This window comes from Talpa occidentalis, unplaced genomic scaffold (assembly GCF_014898055.3).
Source record: "Talpa occidentalis isolate TD23 unplaced genomic scaffold, MPIMG_talOcc4v2.1 talOcc4.5, whole genome shotgun sequence".
NCBI lineage: Eukaryota > Metazoa > Chordata > Mammalia > Eulipotyphla > Talpidae > Talpa > Talpa occidentalis.
In genome coordinates, this window is record NW_023604861.1 from 128,117,416 (window position 1) to 128,144,273 (window position 26,858).

The window sequence follows — 26,858 nt, forward strand, 5'->3', positions numbered from 1 at the left end:
GGCAGGGGAGGGAGGCGGGATGTAGGAGAGAGGGAAGACCACGGCTTCCCTCCTGCTCATTCGCTCTTCATTTCTTTCTTAACCCTTCCCTGCTCTCTCTCTCTCTCTCTCTCTCTCTCTCTCTCTCTCTCTCCACCCCCCCTTTATCTCTCTCTCTCTCTATATATATAGTTTGCACCCCCTCTTCAAGGAATAGACTCATCTGACCTGAGGGGAAAGCCCTTTCTCTTTTTCCTCAACATTTTATTGTAAAAAACTTCAACACACAGAGAAGTTGAAAAGCGGTACATTGGGCCCCGGACACTCACTCCTCAGGCTCAACACTTGCTTGCAATGTTCCCTGTTCCCTTTCACTGCAGACGTTTTGCTCAGTCATTTGAAAGTATTTATATTTATTCCTGACTTTTACTCCTAAAGGGCGCTGAGCATAGATGCTCTCTAGACAAACATATGCAGAGGGTGGGAACATTCCGGCCAGAGCTGTTCTCACCAGAAGCTGAAGCTCCGGAGAGCCCAGGCTGGCAGACGCCCTGGATGCAGAGTCCTGGTTACTGCCCTTTGCACCTCAGTCTTCTTTCTAGAGGGATGTGAGTACAGAAATCACACTGGTGGGCCTCCCTGGTGGTACAAGGGGTTAAGATGCAACCTGTGAAGCAATCTGCAGCCTCTGCAGCGTAAGTTTGATCCCCGGCTGGCCAGAGAGAAACCCCCATGGTGCAGCAGACCTCTCCTGTCTCGCCCGCTGCTCCCCTCAACAGTGTGTTTCAGGCCGTCTGCCTGTTCTACTCCCTGCTTTGTCTCTGGTGAATCCTCTCACCACCCCCCCACCCCATCTCTGGCTTGTGCCCCAGCTCTTGTATGCATAAATAGATGGATCTTTGAAGAAGAAGAAGAAAAAAAAAAGAAATCACACTGGCGCCTAGCTGTCCCCTCTGTCCTTTGAGATTGGTGGTGTTTGGTAAATGTTTGGCCAATTTATTCTCAAACTGGTGTTGTTAAAACTGACTAGACAGAAATATCCATGCTCAACTTGGTTATCCACCCCTCCATTTATTTATTTATTTTTTAATATTTTAAATTTTTTTAAAATAAATTTTATTTTTATATTCCCCATACAATTGCGACCCCCTTATTTTGACCCCAATCCCTCCCCTCCCCACCCCCACCCCCCACCCCTCATAGAGTGTCTCTGGTTCATAGTTTTTTGTTGATTTTGATTTTCACTTTCTTATAGTTACTCATTTTCCTGATCCCTTATTTAAGTTTTCTAGATTCCTGCTATGAGTGAGACCATCTGGTATTTTTCTTTTTCTTTCTGGCTTATTTCGCTGAGCATGATCCCTTCCAGCGCCATCCATGTTGCTGCAAATTGCATGTGTTTATCTTTTTTGAATGCTGAGTAATATTCCATGGTGTATATATACCACATCTTCTTGATCCAGTCATCTATTTTGGGGCATTTGGGCTGTTTCCAAAGCTTAGCTATTGTAAACAGTGCTGCTATAAACATAGGTCCACCCCTCCATTTATTCCATGACTATTTATTGAGTGACTACTATATGCCTGGCCTTACACTAAGGGCTGTGGAGGCCACAGCAAATAGACGGTGTGCTTTTTCTTCATGGAACTTACATCCTTAAAAGACAGATAGATTTCTTAATGAGTATAAAAACAGGGAATCAAAGACAACAATAACAAGTGGAAGTCAGCACTCTGAAGTAAGTGCTATGGAGGAAAAAAAATAAGGAAGCTAAGTCCTTGGGCCCGGAGACTCCCAGAAGGACTAACTCCAGGTTCTGCAGGCATAATTTAATGAACGAACAAATGCACAAATCAATCATTTCTCTGGCCCTGGATTTGCTGTCTTCTGCTCAGTTTCTCCTGAGCCTGTTTCTCCGGGGAGGAGCAGTGCAGGAGGGCAGCTACTCAGCGAAGAGTTTGGGGAGAGGGTAGCGAGCGCCAGTCTGCATTTTGGAGCCAGCTCACTGTGGTAGGAGTGAGGGGGCTGGAGGGAGGAGGCTCTTCTGCTGTTAGAAGGCACAAAGAAGGGGCCTTGGGAGAAAGGGGAACTAGGGAGAAAGGGGAGAAAGGGGAACTAGAGAGACACCCAGGTGACATAGAGGAAGGACTTGGAGCCTTGCTGGGTAAGGAAGAAGGCGGTTAAAGGTCAAGGTCAAGGGCCACATCCAGGACTCTGGTTGGGGCAAGGAGTGGACTGAAAATGCTACTTTATTAAATGGCTCTTTAATGGTAAAGAGCAAAGTGGGGTGTGCTGATGTGAGAACCGTACAGCAGAGGGTTTGTGCAGAGCTGTTGTCTATGACGGCATTGGCTACACCCTTGACATGCTCCAGCTGGTGTGGAGGCCTCAGAGAAGACTCTGGAAGTTGGAAGGGAACGGGCCAAGGAGAGCAGGACCTAACGCTGAAATACCAACCGTAAAGGTGGGGAGGGAAAGCAGAGCTGGAAAGAAATCTAAATTTTCAAAGGAAGGTTTAATGATGGGAAAGTGCCTTGCCTTGGAGGCGGGGGTGGGGCTGGCACACGGGCACACCTGCTGGCTGGAGGCTCAGGCCTCAGGAGGGGCTGTAGTGGGTGGGGTTCACCTGGGGGAAGGCGAGGCAGCCGTTGTGCTTTCTGTTTTCACTGAAGGTAGGCGGTGAGGTGATCTGCTGCTTGTGACTCTTCCCCCACCTTTTTTTTTAATTCTTGTTTTTTATTTTATTTTTTATACAAGAACTGGGGTGCAGGCTGGAAGCGCGGGAGGGTGAGAGGATTCATCAGAGCCAGAGCGGGGAGCAGAGCAGCCAGAAGGACTGAAATCCACTGCTGAGGGGAGCAGCGGGGAGACGGGAGAGGTCTGCTGCGCCATGTGGGATTCTCGCTGGACGGCCGGGAATCGAACCCATGCTGCAGAGGCTGCTTCACAGCGCTGCACTCAGCCTGCTGTGCCATGGGGGAGGCCCACGCCCTTTTTTTTTTATTTTTAAGTGAAACGTCAGCACAGTAAAATGCTCTTAGGAAGGAACCTGAAGTTCCAGGGAGGGGGGCATCTGGGAGAAGGGGAACAGTGGGGAAAGGGGTGAGCCGGCCAGGACACCTCTGGCAGCGTTGTAGGGTTGTAGGGTGGGGGGGTGTCTCTGGACATGGGCCAGAGGAGCAACTTCAGCCCCTACTGACTGACCAGGTGGACCTGTTATTTGCAGTCCCTCTGAATGTAACACTGACCCGGCGGGAGCAGGTCCGAGCTGCGCCTGGAGAGCCTGCCTCCTTCTCTGTCTCCCCGAGGGTAGAGGGCGCCCAGAGGACAGCCTGAGTATTACCTTCCCGGGGCAGTGGGGAGGATTCCACCTCAGGAGTTTCTAAGAGGAAAGTGGAAATCTGTCTCCATCGTGTGTCGCCACCTGCCCCTTCCTCCTTCCCAAATCTGCTCCATGAATAATTAACGACGGAGACAGCGGGCCCTGTGCCTGTGACTGAGGGCACCTCTTGGCAGCTTGGAGACTGTCATGTCTTTCCTGGCATCGCGAGCTGAGCGGCTCACCTGTGTCTGCAACTGTGACTCCAGGCAGTTCACCGGGGAGCGGCTCTGCATCACTCTTGGGGGCTCTCGAGGCTGTGCAGCCCGCGCCCCTGCGGGTGCACCGAATCCTCCGTGGGTGGTGGTGGGAGGGATTGCAGAGGGTGGTGAGGGGCCAGATTCAACACAAAACAGCAGACGCGTGTTGCAGCTGAGACGGGAATCTTGATGAAGCGATGTATTGAGGTGTCTTCAGGAGCAGGAGGCGGGAGAGGGATGTGGCAGCTGCACCCCAGCTGCCTCTGGTCCCACAGGGACCGCTGGAATGTGCATTGCACCCCACTGTTGAAGTCCCCTTGCCTAGCTTTCCTTCAGGAAGTGGGGGCACTGGGTGTGACCTCCCCTAAAGTCCCCAGTTAGACCACATGAGTCTAAGAGAACAGCAGGGTTCCATGACTTTATCCATCCTCATTGTTTCGCTTACTGAAGTCGTTCATTCCTTCACCCAGCCTCTCCTCCGCGCATTCCACAGATACTGTGACTGATTTCCCCTCTATGCTGGTATTTCTGGCTGTTTCAGGACATATTTTCTGTAAATTCTGTATTAGTCACTGAGAGTTAAAAGATTTTCGCAAAAGTGCCAGGAAGTTTCTCTTTTGTCTTTAAATATTTGTTGGCCTAACTCACTGGGGTATTTCTTGGCATTTGCATCCCGTTTACATAAGTTGACAAGTCTGTGGGGTAGAAAATGAAGAGAGCAGGAGAATCCCTCTGCCTCTGGAAGAGGAAGAGGAAGGAAAGTATGAGGAAGGGAGAGGTCAGGGTCCTGGGCTGCTGCCCAGTCCTTCCAGCTTAGCTCATGGACCACATTTGGATGGGGAAATAAAGAAGAGAGAGCTTTGTGGATGACTCCCACCTGTCAGGAATGCATGATGGAGAACTTAGGTGTCGGATTCTCCCTTCAAAGTCCAAGGCTCCCCTGGAAGCCTGCTGCAGTGAACGCTCCTACTTAACATAGACAGAGTGAGGTCTCCTGAGCGCCTCGCCACACTTGGTATGTCAGGCCAGCACATTCACTTGTCACTTCCCCTTCGTGGGGAACCCCTTCTGTAAAATAGAAGCCCTGTCTGTAAGATGGAAGCCCCGTCTGTAAGATGAAGCCCTGTCCCTAAGATGGAAGCCCCGTCCCTAATATGGAAGTCGCTTCTCTAAAATGGAAGTGACCTGTGGCTTGATCTCGAAGTTTCTTTTCAGGACTGAGAGACTATCTCAGTGATTCCTGGCTCAAATGATTGGGAACAATTAATCTAGACCCAATGGGACCTGTCTATTGACATGTCAGAAGGTTGAATGTTTTATCTATGCCTTGGATGGCGGGAGAGCGGCATGGCTCGTGGATTTAGAGGGGATTGAAACAATTTGAGAGGACCCACATGGCACTGGACTCAAGACTCACTGAATTCGAAAGGCTGGCTATCTGAGCCAAAACCGAAAGACAAATTGCTGCATTTTCGTTAGAAACTTAGAGTTGCACAAGTGCAGATGAGATAAACCTCATCTTTGAGCCTTTCAAGTGAAAAGAATTCAGAGTGTTTGTTAGTTGAGGATATACTCATTGAAAAGCTCCCTAAATACTGACTAGCAGGCACTGATTCAGGAAATGTGGACGCAGCAGTGGATAATATGACGGCATTCGCATACAGCCGACATTTGGTATTGTGATATAATACATAATACGCAGTAGTTGATACCCATCGGAGGTTACATTACACAAGCTGGCAGTCAGTAGGGAGAGGGAAGAAAAGCAGGGCAAGGGGAAGTGGAATGATGGGGTGCTGCGTTAAGTGGGGGAGCAGGGAAGATTCGATGAGGAAGTAACAATTGGCCCATTCGTTCTAAAACACTGCTGCGGCTAAAGTCCTAGGTTTTTATTATTATCTCAGGGAGCTGAGAGGGAACTGCCTGGATACTTCCACCCACTTTTATCTGAGTCCTTTAGCTTCAGGCTCAGCCTTGCCGGCCAGTCTGAGCCCTTGAAGAAAGGGCTAAGCCAGCTTGCCCAGCTCCCGTGCCTCATTTTAGTACACCTGCAACACCTTGTGAGCCATTCCCTGCTGCAGGGTGCCCTGACCCTGCCACCTCTGACACTGCCACCCAGTGGTGATCATGCCCCGACACTCGGAACTGGCTGAACTCCTCCTGGCCTGAATGACCTGGCCCCCGATGTGTTCAAATCCTAGCTCATCCACTCTCTTTTTGTTTCAAAGTCCTCTGACACCATGGCTCCAGAACCAAGTTCAAAGGGAACGTCTTCTGTTATGGATGCTCATAAGTTTGCACAGTGTGTGGCATAAATGCTAATTTTTCTAGGTGGGAGAGAAGTTCTCCCAAAGTTCTTGCAATTTTATTAATAATGTAACAAATGAGACAACATATTCTGAGGGTTTAGTCAATCCCAGGGAGGCAGCCTGGGCCTCGAGCGCCCGTGTTCTTCCTCCTGCTGACTCCGTCTCTCTCTCAGGTGGGTTGATGAGGCACCCGAGTGCAGAGGGCAGGGGGAATTATGCATGAGCAGAGAGAGGAAACGCTGACCTTCTGTGTTTAAAGGTTAAAATGATTTCCTGGGAAATGGAACAAACTCACTAATCAGAAGCTGTTCTGAATTTTTCTGCAAAAATTAGGGCCTGTGACTCTCCACAAGTTCAGTTTATAAGGAGAATGTATAGATATTCAACATCTAAGTGAAGCTCAACCTAAATACCTAAATTTATTGAACACCTACTACTCTCCCAGTCTTGGATGAGTTAGGGTAAAGGGAACTCAAAGAAATAAACCAAAACCTAGGTCACCTCTAACTCAAATAACCAGGACCTGCTATTATTTATCTTTCAACTTCATGGCGCATGAAAGGTATATGATTGTTCTTATTCCAGAGATTTAGTATAAAGCAAACAAGACCATGGCATTTCATGGAATCCACCCCCACGTCCCCAGTCCTGGTTCTGCCCAGTGAAGCAGTGCCCAGGAAGAAGGCCACAGACAGCACAAGGCCCAGCCAACTGCCTGAATCGGAGGGACACAGAGGATTGGCTTGGGATGAAAAGTTAAGTGTGTATTGAGTAGCTTCTCTATGTCCAGTACTGTGGGGGGGACAAAATGTTGTACTTGAACATGAATAGAAATAGCTTCTGCTTCCTGCAATAGAGGCCCAAGAAAGACTTTTCTTTCTTTTTCTCTGTTGTATCCCCAGAACCTAGAGCTGTCGTTGGCATTTAGCAGAGACAGTAATGTTTGGTGAATGAATGAATGAGTTGCTAGGAGAGGGAGAGTCAGGCTTGAATGTAAAAGTCATACATGTCTTGAATCTCGTGTGTGTGTGCACGTGTGCACGTGTGTGTTGTATTAGGGCACAGTGGGGGTACAAGAGAGAAAGGTTTTGGTCTTCCCTGTTGGCTGGGGTGGTGATGAGAGGTGAGAGAAGACAGCACAGGGGTATTGAAAAGAATTCTTGCTTTAGACAATAGAAATAAACTGTGCGAATAAGCAGGAAAATAACTTTGTTAAAGAACAGGGAGCTTCTGGGGTTTCTAGGAGGACAGAACTACAAGGCTGGCCTCTGTGGACCTGGGAACCTTGCACCTTGCTTTGCAAGGTGTGTGGTGTAGAGGGGTGTCCTCAAGGGCAAGTCACGTGGCTTTACTGCTTACACCACTGTGCTGGGTGCTGGGCACGGTCACGAGTGTCTGGGCATCACTGTCCCACCGTCCCAGGATTGAACACAGGCATCCTTCATGCCGATGGCCTGCGTCAGGCTCTGACTTGGGGTGCTCTGGGGTTGTAGTGGGGAAGCTGGAGGCCCCTCAGGCAACCTGCACCCTCATGGCAAGGGAAGCTGGGGAGGGGACCACCAGGCTGGTATTTTCTCCCCCAGAATCTCATGAGGTGAAGGATTTGTGGAACATGAAATGATTGGAACTCGAGGAGAGATGGTCTGAATTTGCTAGGGATCAAGTCAGAGGTGTGATGGGCTCATTATTGAGCTTTGTATGTCTTGTTTACAAGTTTGGACTCGTCTCCCTCAGTTGGGAGCCATGGGTGGGTGCTAGGTGGGGGAATGATGATCAGATTTGCCTTTTAGAATAAGGCCCCGGAGGCAGCGTGGGGTCAGAGGCAGGGTGACCGGCTGGGGCATGAGTAGGGAATGGGGAGCTGGTTCTGATAGGAGCGGATGGGGTGCTGGGGTAGGCAGCGGTGATGAAATGGGGGTGGTGGGGAAGTCGAGGGGTGCCATGGAGTCAGCAGGGCTTGTACAGGAGAACTTGTCAAGGGGACCCCTGGGTGTGTTGGGAGGGCGATGATGTCTCCACGTGACAGAGGTAAGGGAAGACAGGGGTCCAGTAAAGGGTGAGACATGAAAATTGAGAGACAGACAGAGGAGAGCGAGATCGTAGTGCAGGATGCAGCCTGGAGTATGAGGCCAAGTTCGCCTTTTCCTTGGAGGCCAGAGGGAAGAAGAGGCAGCTGCGTGCACATGAAGATGCAGATTTATATCTAGGTTGGAAGTCGTGGAATTCATGCCTGAGGGACTCACATTTTCCAAGTTTCCTGAACCCAGGCCAGCCTTCCTACCCCCTCTGTGTGGATGGGCTCTCTTCCTGCTTCCTCTAGCTCAGGGGTCACCAAATTTTTCTACAAGGGCCAGATTTTAAGTGCTTCCAGCTCTGTGGCCGTGAGACCCCTGCTGGGACCCCAGGGCTGTGCTGCCAAAGCCGCTGTGACGGCCACAGAGTCCAGAGCTGGCCCTGCAGGCACCATGTGTCCAGACACTATTCTAGATGTGCCACCTCCATCACTTCATTCCCACCTGCCAGGATTTCCCACTGGCAGACTCGCTGTCAGCCCCGTTGTACAGATAAAGAAACTGTGCGAGGCTGAAGATCTGGCTGAACCACCCGTAACTGAAAAGTCAAGGGGTTGAGTTGAAGGAAGTCTGACCTGCTAAGGGACTCTTTGGTCACACCGCCATGTGCCTCTAGATAAGTCCCTGGTGAAAAGCAGATCAAGGGAAATAGAAGTCAAGTTCCTCATCAGGGAGCCTGGTGAGGTTGGGGTCCCCAGGGTAATAATGGACACCTGACCTTGTCGCTGAGGGGAACGGAAGGGTGCTGACTGCAAGCAGGTAGGGGCTTTGCCCTGTGGCCCAGGTGGGAGTGGAGGTCCCTAAGGGGGTCACTCTGCAAGCTGTGGGCTTTCCTGTGGGCTCCTGGGGTGGAGAGGAGCCCGCTGAGGTCAGGACTGCCTAGGATCAGGGTTGCCACTAGGTCATCTGGGCACAGCGGAGTCCAGAAGACAGTTGGGGCCTGGATGCGTCTGCCCTGGGGTCAGGATCTGGCCACTAATCAGATCATTTGTTTCACTAATGTGGCTCTTCATTTTCTCATATACAAAATGAAGATGCTGAGACCTGTGCACTGTGGTAATAAGACCTCAGCAAACTGGCCCTGCTCTCACTTCTGAGAACCCTTCGTCCATGAGGCTCATGAGAGCAACATCTGGCCCAGGGTATTTAAGCCTCACCTTGAGAAACTGCACCTCCCCTGCCTCCCCTCCCCTACCATGCACCTCTGCCTCTCTCTTCCTGACGCAGCAGGGGTTCTCAGTGCCAGCCAGGTAGCACCTAGTCTGGGGAACTTCCTGCCCACCATGTGCCTTGGCCATTGTCCTGCGGCATGTGTGTGTGGTGTGCTGGAAGAATTGTGCACCACATGCTCTGCTGTATGTGGGGAAGGGGCATTTCCCTTGCGTGCCATGCATTTGTATTCATGGATGTGTCACTCGAATTGCAACACTGGGGCTGAGACACGTTTCTTCCATGACATTATTAACAACTGAAAATAAATAGACAACCACCGAGCAAAGTTGACCAAGTCCTTGAATGGCAGGTGTTGTGGTGGACAACAAACTCAAGGATCAAGCAGTTTGTAAAGATCAGAAAGAATAGGTCATATCTGATAAGGTGATTTTAACAGGAGTAAAAGCAAAACAAAGCAAGAATAATTTTTAAAAAATATTTAAATTACAAATGTTGCAAGTCCATGTAGAAGAATTGTCTGAACAATTGGATGAAGAAGGCCTAGAGGTTTGGGTGACTGGAATCTCAATGTGGGTGAAAGACCGTAGGGTTGGGTTGCACCTTTGCCCCCTTCCTCCCTCCTGAGCCCCCTCCACCAAGTCAGTACAGTGATGCTGAGGCCATGGAAACCCTGACGTGCTGCTCTTCCATCTAGCTCGCCCTCCCTTGACAAAGACACTGGGTCCACAGAACCAAAGGAATATTCGCTCTGGTGAAGGCTTTCCAGTCCCCTTGGAAGTCATGGAGCCTCCAAATCAATGCTGCTTTTGTAGAGGTGTGTGTTGAGACCTCAGAAGGTCCTTGCTGGTCACCCCACATTCACAAAGCTGGATTCAGCTCTGGGTGCCACAGGTATCGCATGTAGTGTCCAGCTGGGGCACATGGGAAGGAGTCAAGGAAATCAAGAGGATGTATGTTGGAGACTGTTTTTCATGGGTCTCTTGAATTTCTGCCCATCTTCTGAACAAGAGGCATTGACAGCTTTGTTGTGGACTGTTTTTTCCAAGGGAGTTTACAGCTGCAGCAAAAGCTTTGGAAGATAGAGGTAGGATATCATTCTGGGCCAGAGGGCAGATTTGTTTCCTGACCGGAGTAATAAAGATAATGTCTCCCTCCAGGAAAAATGGTGGCAGGCTTTCTCGCAGCTCTCTTATTAGATTAGAGGTTTCCTAGGCTCATATCTCCTTAGCTGGACAAACTCACTGTGTGCACAGCATTGCAGATGGCCGGCGCCCATCTGTTCCCCTTTGGAAATTGGAGATCAAGGGGAGCTGAGGCACATGTGAAGCTTGTGTCTCCCACCATGTCATGAGGAATAATTCATCTCTGAACTACCAGTCTTGTATTTTTTGATCAGCATCTATGAGCACGTAGCAGAGTGGCTTGTGAGTGTGCAGGCATTGCACAGGCTTATGCTTTTCACTGTTGTTTACAATGGAAATATTCAGAATATTTTATAAAGAAAAACGGATGGAATGGATGTTGGCCAAAGGGAGAAAGGCATCACAGGGGGGTCAAGACTTGTTTTCAAGTATCCAAATCGACTATGCAAAGAAATGCCTGGACTTCTGTGTATTCCAGATAACCACCCCGACTGGGTATGGAAATTTCATGGTGAATTTGATTTGGTTAAACTCAAGGGAATTCTTTTTCATGTGCGGGGATGCACAGCAGAACTCTGGGATGTTATGTGGGCAGTGACCACTTACCCAAACTTGTGGGAAATTGTCTAGATGGAATAAACAACTCTGAGACTCTCACTATGATGTATTTTGAAAGTCAGCAATATTCTCCACATTTGGAAGTTCATCAGCTGTTGGAGGTGGCCACCCCGCGTAGTGAGTAGAAGGGCCTTGACCCAAGTCCCTAAGGCATGTGAAAACACATGCGTTTTGGAGGAAAACCTCTGAGTGACAGGACTTGGTGTTGAGAGCCTGGAAAGTGACCTGCATGGAGTCAGGCTTTTACATCTCCACAGTTTGAGAATAACAAAATGGAGAGACCCTGTGCAGTGAGCAGAAGGGCTTTGACCTGAGTCCTAAAGTCATGTGAAAACACATGCGTCTTAGAGGAAAACCTCTGGGTGACAGGACTTGGTGTTGAGAGCCTGGAAGTAAACTGTGTACATCTCCACAGTTTGAGAACAACAAAATAATGAGCGAACTTTCCAGGCTCTGGCTAGGAGGCGATAAGTTTATGCGTGTGAAAACTAACCACCTGGTACCCTACTGTCTGAAGTAAATAGATAATAGTAAGAAAATAGACTAATCATTTATATATATTATTATTATATGGTATGCTTTGATGTTACACCTGCTGTAATTAAAATAGTATGAGCACTAAGACAATAAAGATTTACTGCATGCTGGACATGACAGTCCCCCATGTCTGATTTCCCTCCCTGTCGCGTCCCAGGTTCGGACTCATGAGAAGTCCACAATCAGCTGAGTGACATTACTTTGGAGCCTGGCCTCAGAGAGCTGCCTCTTCAAGTGAAAATGCTCCTGGAAGCCAGGCATCTCATCATTGACGTCATCACCTAACCTCAGGCCCTCTCACTTAGGCCCAAGAAACCCGGAGAAGAAGAGAGGATACCTGGGCAGATAGAGCCAGTAGCTGTCCTGTGACCAGGCTCACGAGATCGTCGCCTCCTCCAGTCTTTATACAATTCTCCCTTCCCTGCAGTCTCCCACACAGATTGGTTCCCCCCTCTTTTATTATCATCAGCAAACAGTAATTGAGTGTGTGATATTTGCAGAAGGAATTAATGAAATACAAAATTTAATCTTGGGTTTGTATATCTTTTAATTCTTTCATTTATTGTACAAGCTATTGTTGAAACCTACTTGTACTAGAAAACAAACATGAATAAGACGGAGTTCTTGCCTAAACGCTCCATAATTTCTTGGGGAAGACAGGATCTAAAATGCGTCTGCTGAGTGTGTGATGGGATTCTATGTTCCAAGTATTTGAGGCTCCAAGATTTGTCCTTCCCCAGAATGTGAAAGAGAATCAAGCGATTGCTGCTCTAAACCCCCTCCCTCAGTAAAGGAAGAAAGAAAACTGCTTGGGTTGGGGGAGGAAGAGGAGCTTTAGGGAAAAGGGCAGGCATGAAAATCCTGCAGCAGGAGAAGCTTCAGGATGAGATGGAATTTGATGCAGGTAGGCTTTAATAAATATAATTGTAAACTGGCTTTGGAGACTTTTTCATGTCCTTTGAATGATGAAAGTAGAGAAAGAAATTCCTTTTTAATTATTTTAGGTGGTTGAAATTTTTTTTGAACTCAATCTCCTAAGATAGAACCTTCTGGTTACAGTGATGTAGATGATGCTGAACAAGTATTGTCACAGCGGACTTTGCGGGGAAGAGGAACTGGAGCTTGTTTTCCAAGGGTGGGTGGGAAAAGCCAGGCAGAGAGAAGGGTGCAGGGAAATCACCACATGGTGAAGGCTTAGGGGACTGCGTGAAGAAAACAACAGTGAGGGCATTGAGGAAGGTAAACTCAGGGGCTCTCCAGAGGCCAGTGAAGTGGCCCATGTCAAGGAGAGTCTGGGGAGGCTGCCTGACCCACCTTTTCTGAGAGATGCTCTTAGCCCACCAAGGTTTCTGCCTGTGTTTCCTACCTACATTTTCTGCAAAGAACCAGAGTCAGCCCAAGGCATGTGGTGATGGCGTGCCCCTGGCTGTGGGATCTTTGGATTGAAGATCTCTTGTTCTCTCTTTGAGCCTGTTGCACCACAGACAAGCTATGAGAAGTCCTGCTCTCTGTTTTCAGTCATCAGAGGCTTCCAGCCTCACAGCTGAGACTATTTCCTAAATGACAAAGCCACAATTGCAGAGTCATGAAAATGAATAAAATATTTATGATGGACCTGAGAAGTTCATCACAGACATCTCTTTCCTCTTGGGTATTAATTAATCCTGATAAATCCCCCTACCTCTTTTCCCTGTGCTACCCACGAATTGCTTTAAAAAAGGCATGCTTGTGGAAGACAAGCTGAGGGGGTGTTTCAAGATCACCTTAACAGGCACTAAATATTTCAAGTGAAGTGAGGAGTGTGAAGGAGCCATCATCGGAGAATACGATTATGTTGACTTCATGAGAAACATCCATTTTGATGCAGTTGGAAACGGCACTGAATGGCCTGTTTGGTTGCTGAGACCTTCTCTGTTATTATAGAAGTGCGGCAGGACAGGTCAGCTTCAAATCCTTGGAGATGAAGCCCTAAGCTTTCCCATCAAGGCCTGCTAAGACATAACCAAATTGTCTGGATATTTTGTGCTGGAGGATCTGAAAAGAACAGGAGAGAGGTCAGGAATTATGACCCTCTTTCATAGTTCTGGCAACAGTGATAAATCTTTTTCTATCTTAAGACAATGGGTTTTAAACCTGAAGATGATGCTGGAATCTAAGTCATCTGCCCACCATGGAGATGAGCTGCTGCAGATGGACCTGGAACAACTTAACCTCTGTATTTTCTTCGCATTTAGGTTCATCAAAATTTTCATAATTTGAAGACTAACTAGATTTTTTTTTTAATTTTGTGGATTTAACTCGTTCAAAATCAACATGATGTTTGACATCCATTTCTAGGGGCGGGGATGGCGGTGGATCTCTGTTTGGACTTCTGTAACAAAACACCATTGACTCGGTAACTTACACATAACAGAAACTATTTCTCACAGTTCTGGGGCCTGAGAAGTCCATGATCAAGGTACCGGTGTGCTCACCACCAGCGAGGTCCCTCTTCCTGCTTCTTACCCAGCGCCGCCTTCTGTGTCCTCATGTTGTGGAAGGGACTGAGGATTTCTCTGGAGCCTCTTTTATAAGGCACAGGTTCCATTTATGAGTGCTCCATCCTGATGACCTAATTACCTCCCCAAAACACTGTCTTGCATCTTTAAGGGTTAGGATTTCAAAATATGAATTTTGGGAGACACAAACAAATAAAGGCAAATAATAATGGAGGAAAAATCTTAGGGAAAACAATAACACTACCCATAAATTCTTGCATGAAAAAGGGCATCTAAGTAGAGTCAGAGAGGCACATGGTGGGGTGGATGCTGAGAGAAGCAGCTGGGGAGAGAAGCAGGGGCCAGGGCACCATGGACATCTTATGCCAGGAGTTCTCAGCTAGGCTGCTCTGAAAAATCTCTTTAGGAGACTTAAAAATACCACTGCCAAGGTCTTATTTTATTTTTTGTTTATTTTTAAAAGATTTATTTATGCTTACAAGAGCTGGGGTGTAGGCCAGAAGTGCCGGGGCGGGGGTAGTGGTGAGAGGACTCACCAGAGATGGAGTGGGGAGCAGAACAGACGGATTGGCTGAAATGCACTGCTGAGGGGAGCAGCGGGCAAGTCAGGAGAGGTCTGCAGCGCCATTTGGGTAGCTCCCTGGCCAGGGATCGAACTTGTGTTTCAGTGACTGCGGATTTGCTTCATAGCACTGAGACTTAACCCCTTGTGCCAACAGAGAGGGCCCAAAGACCAACGTATTTTTCATAATGTATGCTTCTGAGTGAGTTAATTAGATTGTTTTTTTTTAAGCACTAGTTGAGACCACTGACTAAATAGAATTTTTGTTTGGGGGAGTTAATTCATCTTGGATGGATGAAGGATGGATGGTAGAAGGATGGATGTATTGATTAATTCATTCAATTTAGCAACCTCTTTTGTGCTGTTTTGCTAGGCATTATGCTAGAATGAAATGATAATTGGAAATCCTAGCCCCAAACTTTGAAGCACTCTTTAGAGGAGGAGATATGCAGATAAGCAGAAGGTTAGCAATACTGCTTGGGTCTCCAAAAAAGTTCTCTAGTCAGAGAGAACCCTTATTTCTTCTAGAACATTGTCTTTGATAGTCAAATCTTTGGGCCTTACCATGATTCTTGGACACTAATCATCCTCCTTGGGTCTTGCAAGGTTGTGCTCTGGTTAGGTTGAGATGGAGCGAGAAGGTCTTTTTGTACATGGAGCAGATCCAGAAAGCCATATTCAGAAGAGGTGAAAAGGCCAATTCAAGAACTTGATAGAATGTGGTGACCAAGATTGTCATCAGAGAGAATGGAGGAGGGTTGACAACCAAGGCCCTAGTGACTGTGGACAAGTGCAACTGACAAGTTAGAAGGGACTGGAGATATTCCAGAAAGATTGTGTTTTATGGTTTTTCCTAACATCTGTCATGGGCTTGTCCAGTGCATTTAAACAGCCGAAATATAAGGGTGTGAATTGCATGTATATAATGTTTTCTATTTAGAAAACTGTATTCTGTATTAAGAGTGAAGTGGAAACAAAGATACTTAGATTCATAAAAAAATGGTGGCATTGTTTCTCTTTTACTTCATCAAGTAAATGGAATGACACTGTACCAATGTGATAAGATTACTTTACTGCTTATAGGCAAGAAAAGGAGAATTCATTATTTCAGTTACCATTGGAAAGGTTTCAAGAATATGTTAATCTACGTTCTGCCTTGGTAATGACATGTAGTGGATATAAAGGAATATTTGTTTCCCCAAATCTCAACAGCCTCACATTATAGTGTTTTCAGCATATATCTCCTTGTGTTATTCAATAATTATATCACATCTGAATCTACATGCCTGTTTTAGTTGTTAGTCTAAGTATTTCTATCCCTCCTCCCAATTTATATGCTGAAATCCTACCCCTTAAGTTTATAATATTAGGAGGTAGGACCTTTGGCGGTGATTAGATTTTGAGAGCAGAGCCTTTGTGATTGGGATTAGTGCCCTTATAAAAGAGACCTCAGACAGCTAGCAGGTCCCTCATGAAAGCACCAAATCTCCTGGCTCCATCATCTTGGACTCTCAGCCTCCAGAACCATGAGAAATAAATGTATGTTGCTTATTGGTCATCCAGCTTATGGTATTTTTGTTATGACAGCCTGAATGGATGAGGGCACTCTCCAAAGAGCCCATGAATTCCTGGGAAAACAGAACATATTTCCTCCATCTTGACTTCCGCCATAAAACCTAGCCATTGGCTTGGGCTTTAGCCGTAGCCCATAAAGAACTGTGAATGGCACTGGAGTGACCAGGGACACTAGTCCTTTGGCTGTTGCTGTGGCCTGAATGTTGTGTCTCCCCAAAATTCCTGTTGAAATCCTAGCCCCTAAAGGGGATGGTATAAGTAGGTGGTAATTTTTGGGGTCGCTGGGGTATAACCCTCATGAACGGGATTTGTGCCCTTTTAAGTGAGATCCCTATAGATCCCTAAACCTTTTCCCCATGTGAAAACCCAAGAAGAGGCCTGAAACCCAGGAGAAGGGTTATCCAGCCCCGTTGGCATCATGATTCTGGACCCAGCCTCCAGAACTGCGAGAAATAAATTTCTGCTGTTTGTAAACCACCTAGTCTGTGATCTTCTCTTTTTTATAGCAATTCAAACAGATTAAGACAGCTGTTTTACTTTCCTGACAAGTGAGGTGCCATGGATGCTTGCCTGGAGATCAGGAAAAGAAGGTGGGGCTAACACATTAAGAACAGAACTTACAACACATCAAAAATAGAAGTTCCTTATCAAGCCGAGGAGAGCCTATTAATAGTGATTTTATGGCTTGATTAAATGTGTGCTTTTCTCCCATTTGAACCCTACTCTCTGACATCTGAAAAAGAAGGTAGCGTGTTGGACTCCTTGTTTTGATGGGTGCATATTGGTGACCTTTGGAGATGGTCTCCATGCCGCTCTCGCCCACCTGGATGGCCCCTCCCTGCCTGGCAGAGAAGCAACCCCTGCAGATGCCTCACTGCCTGATGAGCACGGATACTGGCAGGCTTGGATTTAGCTGATAAGCCTAGACTTGGGGATCTGCCAGGGGAAGGCTTCTTGTGGAGGAAATATTTTTTAATATAAACTCGATATTTTGGCTAAGTCTCTTTTTGCTGGAGGGAGACAGGACTAGCGCAACTGACATTCATGAAGATAATGAATTTATAATTAACTTACATTACAGCCTATAGTGTGCAGGGCACTTGAAAGTCAAACCATGTGTGGCCTCATGTACATGTGTGTGTGCGTGCACACACACACGTGCACATCTCTGCAGAGTGAGTATGGTTGGATTATCTCGGGGGCATAGACAAGAATCACTTTGTGGTCTGGCCTTCACTAATCTGTTTGCCTTTCCTTGAAAGAAGGCTTTAGCTGTTCAATTTAGTTTTGTTTACTTGAAATGTTGTGTTTGAACTTTGTCTTCATGCCTAGAGGCTAGAGGGCCATGGAAAATGTGTGCATTCTAACTAAATCCAAAAGCACAGTCACATCAACTCAGGCACAGACAGCTAGGGACCATCTTTTACTCCCAGACCCAAATTAGGGTCAAAAAGAAAAGCTCTTTCTGCCCTTGAAAAGATGAAAAAGGAAAAAAAAAACTTGTTTGGAGGTGAAAATGCATAAGATCTTCTATACAAAAATACAACAAAATTTCCAGCAGGATATAATGAACAAATTTACATTTACATTAGTTCCATTTCAAATTATTATATGGTCCTTATAGAATTGACTCCTAGTTTGAGTTTTTGTTAAATCAAGAATATGCTTTATCCCCGTCATATTTAAGTGACATTATTTGGCACTTTCAATTATATTGAATGAGAATTTATTGTGGTAAAAAGAGAGGGGGAATCCAGAGAATCTGTTTATTAGGAACATTTGAAAGGGTTAGTTTTCTCTTAACAGTAGTACTTAGTATCCTTTCAGATTAATAAAAAAGACATGATTAACTCTCTCCTAAAATATATGAATTAGTTTATAGTTCATAAGCGCACAGATAACTGCACAGAGACCGTCGAATGACTGGTCTTCACAGAGAGAACAGCTGAAATGGAAAGAAAACAGGGTTAAGGGTTCCATAATGTTGAAAGTATGGGGAAGATGAAACCCAGCCTTTGAGAGGTCAAGCAAATCAACATAATTAGCATACAAAAGCAACTGGTGATAAAGTATCTTAGGTTTTACGGGTTTGGTATGATGCCCAGCAAACCCAATGTACTTAATAAATTTTAAATGGTACCAAAAATATTCCCTTGCTGATGATAAAGAGTTAATGTTATCATTTATGGTGGTGGGGGGGACTTTATTAACCCTTCATAGTTATTTCATTTAGTGAAGGGGGCAAAAGCAGGCTGGTGGAGATGATGCTTCTTGCTGCCATGAACAGATGTCTCGCCTCTCATTGGGATAATCGATTCTAACAGTATTAAGCACAAGCCCAATAAATCTGCCCTTGTATTTTTTCTGATACAAATACAATATACCTACCACTGCTCAATATCTTTCATATGTGAAGTAATAAAACTGATTCAATATGAAATCTTGTACTTTACATGTAAATTGGATTGCTATGGGCCATTAGACTCTTTACATAAACAATATATTTTGTTTAAAAGAAAAGTGTGCTCAGTTTAACATTCTGAAAGTTCATAATGTGCAAAACCACATTAGCAGAGTAAATGGTGTCAGAAAGGAATCTGGCATGGCTAACGGAAGCATGAAGGAGGAAGGATACTTAACTTGTAGTAAAACAACTTTTCTCCCATGGGTGGTTTTAACAAGATGGCTGCCAACAGGTGAACGTTGATTAATACCAGGTGTAATTGAAAAATCCTGAATTCCAGAATCACTCTCTAAAGCATTAACAGTGCACCACGCCCGGGGCTGAGGCCCACAAGCCTGACCAAAGCAGCAAATGATTTGCTTTTCCAAGAAGACAGCCATTGCTGCATGAAAAGAGGTGACACATTGAGGCCAAGTCTGGCAATATAATATGATGTCACAGAATCCATTTTTGATATTAGATAATAGCTTTCATTCTGGTAGGTCAGTATCTCATTCCTTGCCTTATTTATCTCCATTATGTCCAAAATCTGCAAACCTGAATTTGTAGACAAACCTCACCCAAGTGTGCTGCAATATTTGCATCTTGGCCTCCTTTGCAGCACTGATCCTGTGCTCTGCCACAGCTGTCAGAGTAATGGCTTTTTTTCCCTTTTTATCTGGGTTGGCTTTATTCCCAGATTCCAAATGAAAGAGACAGCATTTTACTTGACCACCCCATTCCAACCGTTAAATACTGTGCCTTCAGGCTCCGATGCTCTAATGGTCGATTAAAGTTGATAACAGTCTGTCCAATTTCCATTTTTTAACATTCAGCCTGCTGAAATTGTAATATTGTGAAAATCTGAAGTCTACAGGACCTGCCTGAGAATCTGTCTGGATGTCAACACATAATAATAAACAAGGGGGGAAAGTAATGCCAGCAGGCCTCAGCGTTTGCAGAGCTTGAGTTAGCCACGTAGCTTAGCCAAGTTTGTGTAGAGTAGTAGTAGACAATAGATCAACCGGTCTATCAGAGGATGTAGAGCAGAGCCACTTGCAAGGTAGCTGATGGCTGCAGAATGCAAACATCCTAAACCACTGAACAACAGATTTGTTCCCTTCCCTAGCCACCTTACCCAGCCCTCAGTCTTGGTCTTATTAAAAGCTTTCCATGTTTGGCAGACACGTAACTCAGAGCTCTTAGACTTTGATGTAAGGGCTGAAAGGTCACAAAGGCACAAATCTAACTGGAATATTTTTTGAAATCTGATTTCTCAGGAGATCAGAATAAAATAGTTTTCAATAATCTCTTTTTCATACCAACAGTGGTCTTTCTTGAGTCTTAGAAAAACAGTACTAAAACCAGGGATTCTGAGATGGATTTGTCGACCAGTAGAATTCTGAGGTAAGCAGTTTGATTCCAGTATTGCAAGTGACAAGGAAATAAAATCATCATGAGCCATCCATCCTGTATTTGTAATATGCAGAATCTAGTCAGTTCCTTCTATTGTGATAGTCAGCTGGCCTTTCTTAGCCATGCTTGGATCTTTCTGCAAATGTGAATAATCTCTCAAGAGTTCTTGTCTTTGGTAGGCTGGTCTCATTTTTTCCAATCAATTGCTCAGCTCTCAGATGCTTTTTTCATGTTGGGGAAGCAATTGCCCATTTTCTGAGTCTTTGCTCTGAAAGTAAGTGCAGATGAGTCCTTCAGACTCTGAGAAATTTATCACTGTCAATAAATAAGATATTTCTGGGAATGTGGCTTCAATCTGCTTTTTTCCTAGGCAGGCTAAAATATAGACAGGGGAACTTGAAGGGGTAAGTATTTAGTTCTCCATGTTATTAGCACATCATGGAACCTATGCATACATTTTTAGGCAAATTATCTTTTCATCTAAAAACATGGACATTATTTCACCTAAGAACATGGAACATTAAAAAAAGGATTCACCCTAACCCATTCAATAGTTGGAACTCTAACTTTTGCCTACCTCAAGCTTTTTGCAGTAGATTTCTCTTCAATGGGAGAGAGGATTTATATTTTCTCAATGAGCATGTAAAAGGGTATGCAAAAAATTCACTAACTAAAATGATGTGACTCCACAAATTTTCTTTTTCCTGTTTTTGGATTGTGGGGGCATTAACTCTGGCCTGTGGCATATAAGTACTGAAGATATTTATCTTGTTCTTTTTCTTCATATTACAGAAGAAGTTGCTTAATGTTTACTGCTGAAATGTATTTTAGCTCTGGGAAGGCCATTCTTCAGACAGTGTGTGTGGATTAAAGGAGAGAGAAAAGCTCCATCTTCTAGCACTGTCTTCATTTCCCAGAATTAGCTATTGATATTTGCTGGTAGAAGCTTGAGGTCACAAACTTTCTGCCTCAAAAATCCATTTCTATTTACATGGTTTTCCTAGTCTCATTGATTTTTTTCCTACCTTTCCAGAAACCCATAGATATTTTGGCATGTTAGATCATGATGGTGATGATGATGGTGGTGATGAGGACGGTGGTGGTGATGATAATGAATAATAATTATAATAATGGGAGCAACAAACATTTAACATCTTATCATGTGGCAGATAGTTTTCCAAGTAAAGGATTAATTTATTTAATCCTTAATACTACTTTTTGAGGCAGATTCCATTAAGTAGATTTAAAAAGTGAGGCATGGACTAGCTACATAACTTACCCAAGCTCACCTAGCAGGTGAGTGGTTAAGTGAGATTTGAACCCATGGAATCTTACTTTTGAGTCTTCTGCTCACTTTAGCCCATGGTGGAAGAGTTAGTTTGCTGGGGTTGCCATAACAGAAAAAACACTGATTAGGTGACTTAAACTAATTTTTCAGATTAGAAGTACAAGACCAAGGTGTGGGCAGGCATGTTATTTCCCCAGGCCTCCCTGCCTGGCTTGCAGAACCTCTACCCTCTCCTGGATCTCCACTTGGTCTCTCTGCTGAGTGTGTGCATGCTTGGCGTCTCTGTGTGTCCAGGCTTCCTCTGACCACCGGTCAGATTGGATCAGGGCCCACCTCCTTGGCCTCCTTATTTTAATTTATCACATCTTTAAAGACCCTGTTTCTAGTTCAGGCCGTAACAGTGGATTTCTGAACACGTCCTTTGTTGAGTCTTCCTCCTGCTTCCTCATCCTTGGGCATCGCTTTCTACCTGGCATTCTACTCCCCTTGCCCAAGGCCTCTGCCGCAGAGGCCAGCACCCTGCAGACCCAGTCCATCCGGGTGCCTGCGTAAGCCTCTGCTGAGAACCGTGTCCAGAGGCTGGGATGGCTGCAGCAAGAAGCAACCAGAGCTGCTGCTGGGGCCACTGAGGGGTGCTTGGGGCTCCTCTGGGCTACTTAGCAATGTAGCCTTTCCCCAGTTTCTGCTGGTTTATGCTCAGTTGTGAGGTTTATCCTTCAATTTCCTGATTATCCTTTCATATCTTGTAGAGAGTGGGCTCTGATTTCCGTGTAAATGCTGTCATGCTACTTTAAAAAGTTGAAACCCTGTAGCGGAGGTCTGGATGCTTCTCTGAAGCGCCTTCCTAGTTCTTTAAGGTGATGCTTGGTAATGCAAAGTGAGTGGGAAAGGGAGAACTCACAATAGGAGGTGGGGAGAAAATAGAAAACAATTAGAACAATAATTAAAGGAAAGCAAAAAAAAAAAAATCTGTTATGCAATGTGTCTTCTGGATTGGGTAATTTATAGGCAAGCACATGAAAAGCCTTCAGTGCTCTCCAGTGGGAGGTGGCATTATTATTATAATCGCTACATTGCTTTATTATTCTTACCTCAGGATTCTGATTTCTGTCTAAGTGGAACATGGAACAAAATGGGTATGTAGCTTGGAAATCTGAAGGCTGAATTCTGTTGAACAACTGCTAGGTGAGGAAGCTGCTTTCTTGGGGCTCCCGCTTGCCCAGGGAGTGCCCTGAATGTCCAGGGAACAGCCAGTCCAGCCTCCTGAAGAGGCCGTCGAAGCTGAAGGAAAAGGGCCTTCTGGGCTGTGAACAGGAGAGATGAAAGGCCGATTCCCAAATCAAGGTCAGGCATGATTAGTTCAAACTGCAGGGAAAAGATACAGGGCACCAAAACACAGAGCAATTCCAACGTAGCTGAGGGGTTAGGAGACGCAGAGGCATGCTCGCAAACACAGCAGTGACAGAGGCAAGGCTGGGAAAAGATAGGCCAAGTAATAGGTGCAAAGGGGGATTGAAGCTAGTAATGACTCAAAAGCAGCTGAGCTGCCGGAACCTTTTAAAAAAGCCTCTTAAAAACAAAAGCAGAGAAGAAAAGGAACATGGACAGGAGTGGCTCAGGGATGACCTTGAAGAATAATTAAACCAAAACTAGGTGAGGGGCTATTTTGCTGCTCAGAACATAGAGAAATCAGTGTTGGATGGCAGGATCCGAAGGCATTAAGGGAGCTGGTGCTCTCTCAGCTAATTAGTTCACATACTTATAGTTATTTTGGGGAAAAGGTATATGGATCTACGGATTCAAAGAAGAGAAGGGAATGTAAAAGATGGTTTCTTTTTTTTTTTTTTTTTTTAAATAGTTTTTTTTTTTTTTTTATAGAGGCATGTTTTTATTTATTTATTTATTATATTTGTTTGTTTGTTTTGTTTATACATGCACTGGGTACAGTCAGAAGCGCGGGAGGGTGAGAGAATTCACCAGAGCCAGAGCGGGGAGCAGAACAGGCAGAAGGACCGAAGCACACTGCTGAGGGGAGCAGCGGGTGGCAGGAGAGGTCTGCGCACCATGTGGGATCCTCCTCCGGGGCCGGGGAGCAGCCGGGGATCGAACCGGCGCCACGGAGGCTGTGGGCAGCTTCGCAACCCAGCGCTCAACCGCTGCGCCACCGGGGAGGCCCTGTAAAAGATGGTTTCAATCTTAAAACTGTCCACAGGATGGAAGTCTTAATGGAAATGCAGCTCCACAGAGCCCATGTCAACCTGTGAGGGGGATGGGAAGGAGGGATCCCGGCATCCTGAAAGTAATGGGAATCATTGGTGAAAACCATGATTGATTTTTTTTCCCAAGAACAAAGCAGGCCCAACAATTGATTTTTTCTTGTGCACAGGAGTTGGCCAAATTTTAAAAGATAGCATAAATCTTTGAACTTTACTCACATGTTTGGCGCCAGAGTTCATATCATTTATTTCAAAGCTTGGTAGCTTGGCTGTGTGGGTCTTGTTATGTGGTTTGAGGGCAGCCAGAAGACCAAAGCAAAGGAGGAGGCGGATGGCAGCTTATCCAGCTCACGGTTGGGTGGGGGACTACATCATTCAGGTTAATGAAACCTGATTCTCAATTAGGGAATGCTGATAATTCCCTGAGAATGCTAGGTCCTGCACCATGAGATCAGAAGTTCTCATGAGATGAGGCTTCACTGAGGACAAAACTAGACACCATCTTACTCATGTAACTGGGCTTGAAAGGGTTCTTGTCTTAGGTTGATGACGAGACTACATCGATTCTCATGTTCCTTATGTAATCGGTATTTTATAATTCTAGGATTAGATGGTGGGTATAATATTTTTTGCAGAGTGGGAGGGAGGAGACAGGTAGACCAAACTGAGGTTAACTGGGAATCTCAAGGGGAGAGGAATTATCCCAGGTACTGAGGGTCATAAACCCTCTGGTGTGCTTCTTTCTGCACCTATGATCTGTTTTTCTCTAAGACTGAACATGCTATTTCTACTGCCCCAGCTACCTCTGGTTCCTGAGTGCCCCCACTGTTATTCTTAACTTGAGCCTGAATCTATTTTAGTAGTTTGTACTGTGAAAATGCAGAGTAAGTAAAATGTTAAGGATATAGAAACTAAGAGGAATATATAATCTAGTACTTTTATGTTTTAATTCAGAAATCCTCATGGACAAAGATGCATACGTCTCTAAGATTCTGAAGGTGTAGAACAAAAAAGTAATCAGCTTTGATAAAATGAAGAAGTTAATAGATCGCATAGGAAGTTCTGACTCATGATCCTCCTGGAAGCCCTCTCTCTGTATTATTTCATTGCCCTTGAGATCTCCTTCCTGGGCACGGTGTTTTCTATTTTACAGATGAGAATATTGAAACATGAGTCAAGGAATTTCTGTCTTTAGCTCCAGGCATGTAAGAAACCTGGAAGTCATGATTCCTATCCTTACCACACTCAAAAAAAGTTGAACAAACTGAAAATCAATGACTTTTCTTGAACCATCAGAGACTGAGGTCACAGAGCAAAACTATACTTTAAAATCTGTAGAGACAGGTGAATAAAGAAAAAGCCCACTGAAGAATCTGCTTACCTGGAGCAGAAGTCATTGGAAATGTAAACTAGTAAGGACACTTAAGAGATTTTAGACCCTTAAACCAGAAAAGAACTTTAATTTTCATGAACTGGGTTTAGATGTCTTTTTGACAAGATCAGTGTTTTTTTTTAATTAGCAAATTAATAGTCTGATTAGTTTATCTTGGCTTTTGAATGATAATACATGCTGGGCTGAAAACTTTAAATAATATGAAGGGTAAGGTTCATCTCCATTTCCAGAAGCAACTACAGTTACCATTTTCTTAGATGATTTTCTAAAAATTTTCTATTCATACACAGTTTTTGAGAAGGTAAATCAGAGCTTCAGCTCAAGATGTTGAGAATTAAAGCAGTTCCATTTGTGAAATCTTCATAAACTATACATACATGAGGACTTTTACTTTCTACATCACACAGTTTTAATTTTTTTATAATGAAGTCTTACTAATTTCACAGCTAACAAATGCATAGTTAACTAATACAGACTGTAAGTTAACACGTACAATTTCTAATTGCAATTTCCCTCTATTTCTTTTAAGCAAATAGATCAAGAATAGGGTCAGGTTTGGTGAGAATTTTCCTGTTCTTTTTGAGCATGCATTGAGTGTGAGCGTGTACGTGGAGTTTGGAAGGGAGAAAATATCCATAAAAGATGGGGAGCAGAAGAGAACACTCTCCTCTTTTTGTCTTTCTCTAGGACTTCCAGAACTGCTTAGGTACATACAAGGAGGTGTTCTGAGATTCTAAGACCTTTCCTGTGAACTTCACTATTCTGGAAACACATTATAAGTAGCAGATAGAACCTGATGCAGCAGCAAGTCTTTAAATCAAAAAGCTTGTGATTTAGAGGCATGAGCCTGTGCTATTTTTCAGGTTCTGATTGTGGTTAGGGGAGTTCTGTATCTTTAAAAGACCTTTCTTTTCCCCCATTTAGAATTTCTTAATCTGCATTGAGAAAAGCCATTGTGAAGTGAGAAGGGAAATGTTCAGAGGGCATCGGCATTTGTGCATTCATCGTCGGCAAATCCATACCTGGGGGTCAATAGAACCAATTCCGTCTTCCTCATTTTTGTGTTTTGAATTTCTTACAAATATCACACTTTGGAAAGCAAATTGCATGTCATTTTAGCAGATTTTAAAAGATCAGCCCACCAAACAGGAGTTTGATATGCAAGAGCAAACTCAGTGACTATGACCGCGCCTGAAAGTTGTCTTGGTCAATGTCACAGAGGAGGACTTTCCCCTGTGGGTTCAATGTTCCCTGAAGTCGATGCAAACAGGAATCAGTTTTCTCAGAGAATGGCTTGCTGATGCCCTTGAGGAACTTCAGAAGGGAGGCAGAACATTTGAAGAATCTTAAAAGCATCATTTCAACAATGCAGTACCTTGAATGGTGCAAGAGTCTGTGTGGGAGAAGAGGGAAGCAGTGGGGATGTGTTTGGAAGATACTACAGATGAATGAGCTTGCCCACAAGAGACTTGCATCTGTGTTGGGTGGGCTGTCCTCAGTTCTCTATCTGGACTTCTAGAAGTTCCAAGGTCAGATTCCCAAAGTCTCAACTTTTGGAGTCCAGCTAGATGTGACCACCAGCTTTGCTCAGAGTATACCACATGCTCTGTCTGCAGTCCTTCACCTTAGGGACATTACCCTGTAACGTAGCACTGCATGTCTGTACAGTCATGTGAACCCACCGACTTGAGCTCCAGGGGTGATCTGGTGGTTCTGCTGTTTACCTCTTACAGGCTTGAGAAACAGCAAATCTCTCTTCCCAGACAAATACTGGTTCTTTTCTTTCCAGCTCTCTTGTCTTGGTGAAGAAAATATAATTGTTATTTTTGGGTCTCAGCATTTCTCAGTGGAGTAATTGTTATGTTTTCATTGCCGTGTGAAGAACAACTTGGATTGCTCTGAAAAAGCATTATCTGAGGCTAGTTGTCCATCAACTCTGTGGATGTGTGCAAGGGCAGGCTCAGGGAGTCAGATGCCTCCCATCACCAAATGAATCACCTGGAAACCTTATTAGGAACTTTCCAGTGACAGGCTCAAATATATTTATTTGACATTAC

General features: G+C 44.9%; 1 long non-coding RNA gene across 3 annotated transcripts in view; it reads left to right on the plus strand.

Annotated features, from left to right (window-relative positions):
* LOC129146854 (uncharacterized) overlaps window positions 1-26,858 on the plus strand; it is an 86,942-nt gene that overhangs the window by 35,847 nt on the left and 24,237 nt on the right. Inside the window, exon 3 of one of the 3 annotated variants that reach the window (XR_008554137.1) lies at window positions 6,454-6,476. The exons of the other annotated variants lie outside the window; for them this stretch is intronic. This is a non-coding gene — a long non-coding RNA (uncharacterized LOC129146854). Of the gene's footprint in view, window positions 1-6,453; window positions 6,477-26,858 lie in introns of those variants that run through there. 3 annotated transcript variants of the gene reach the window in all.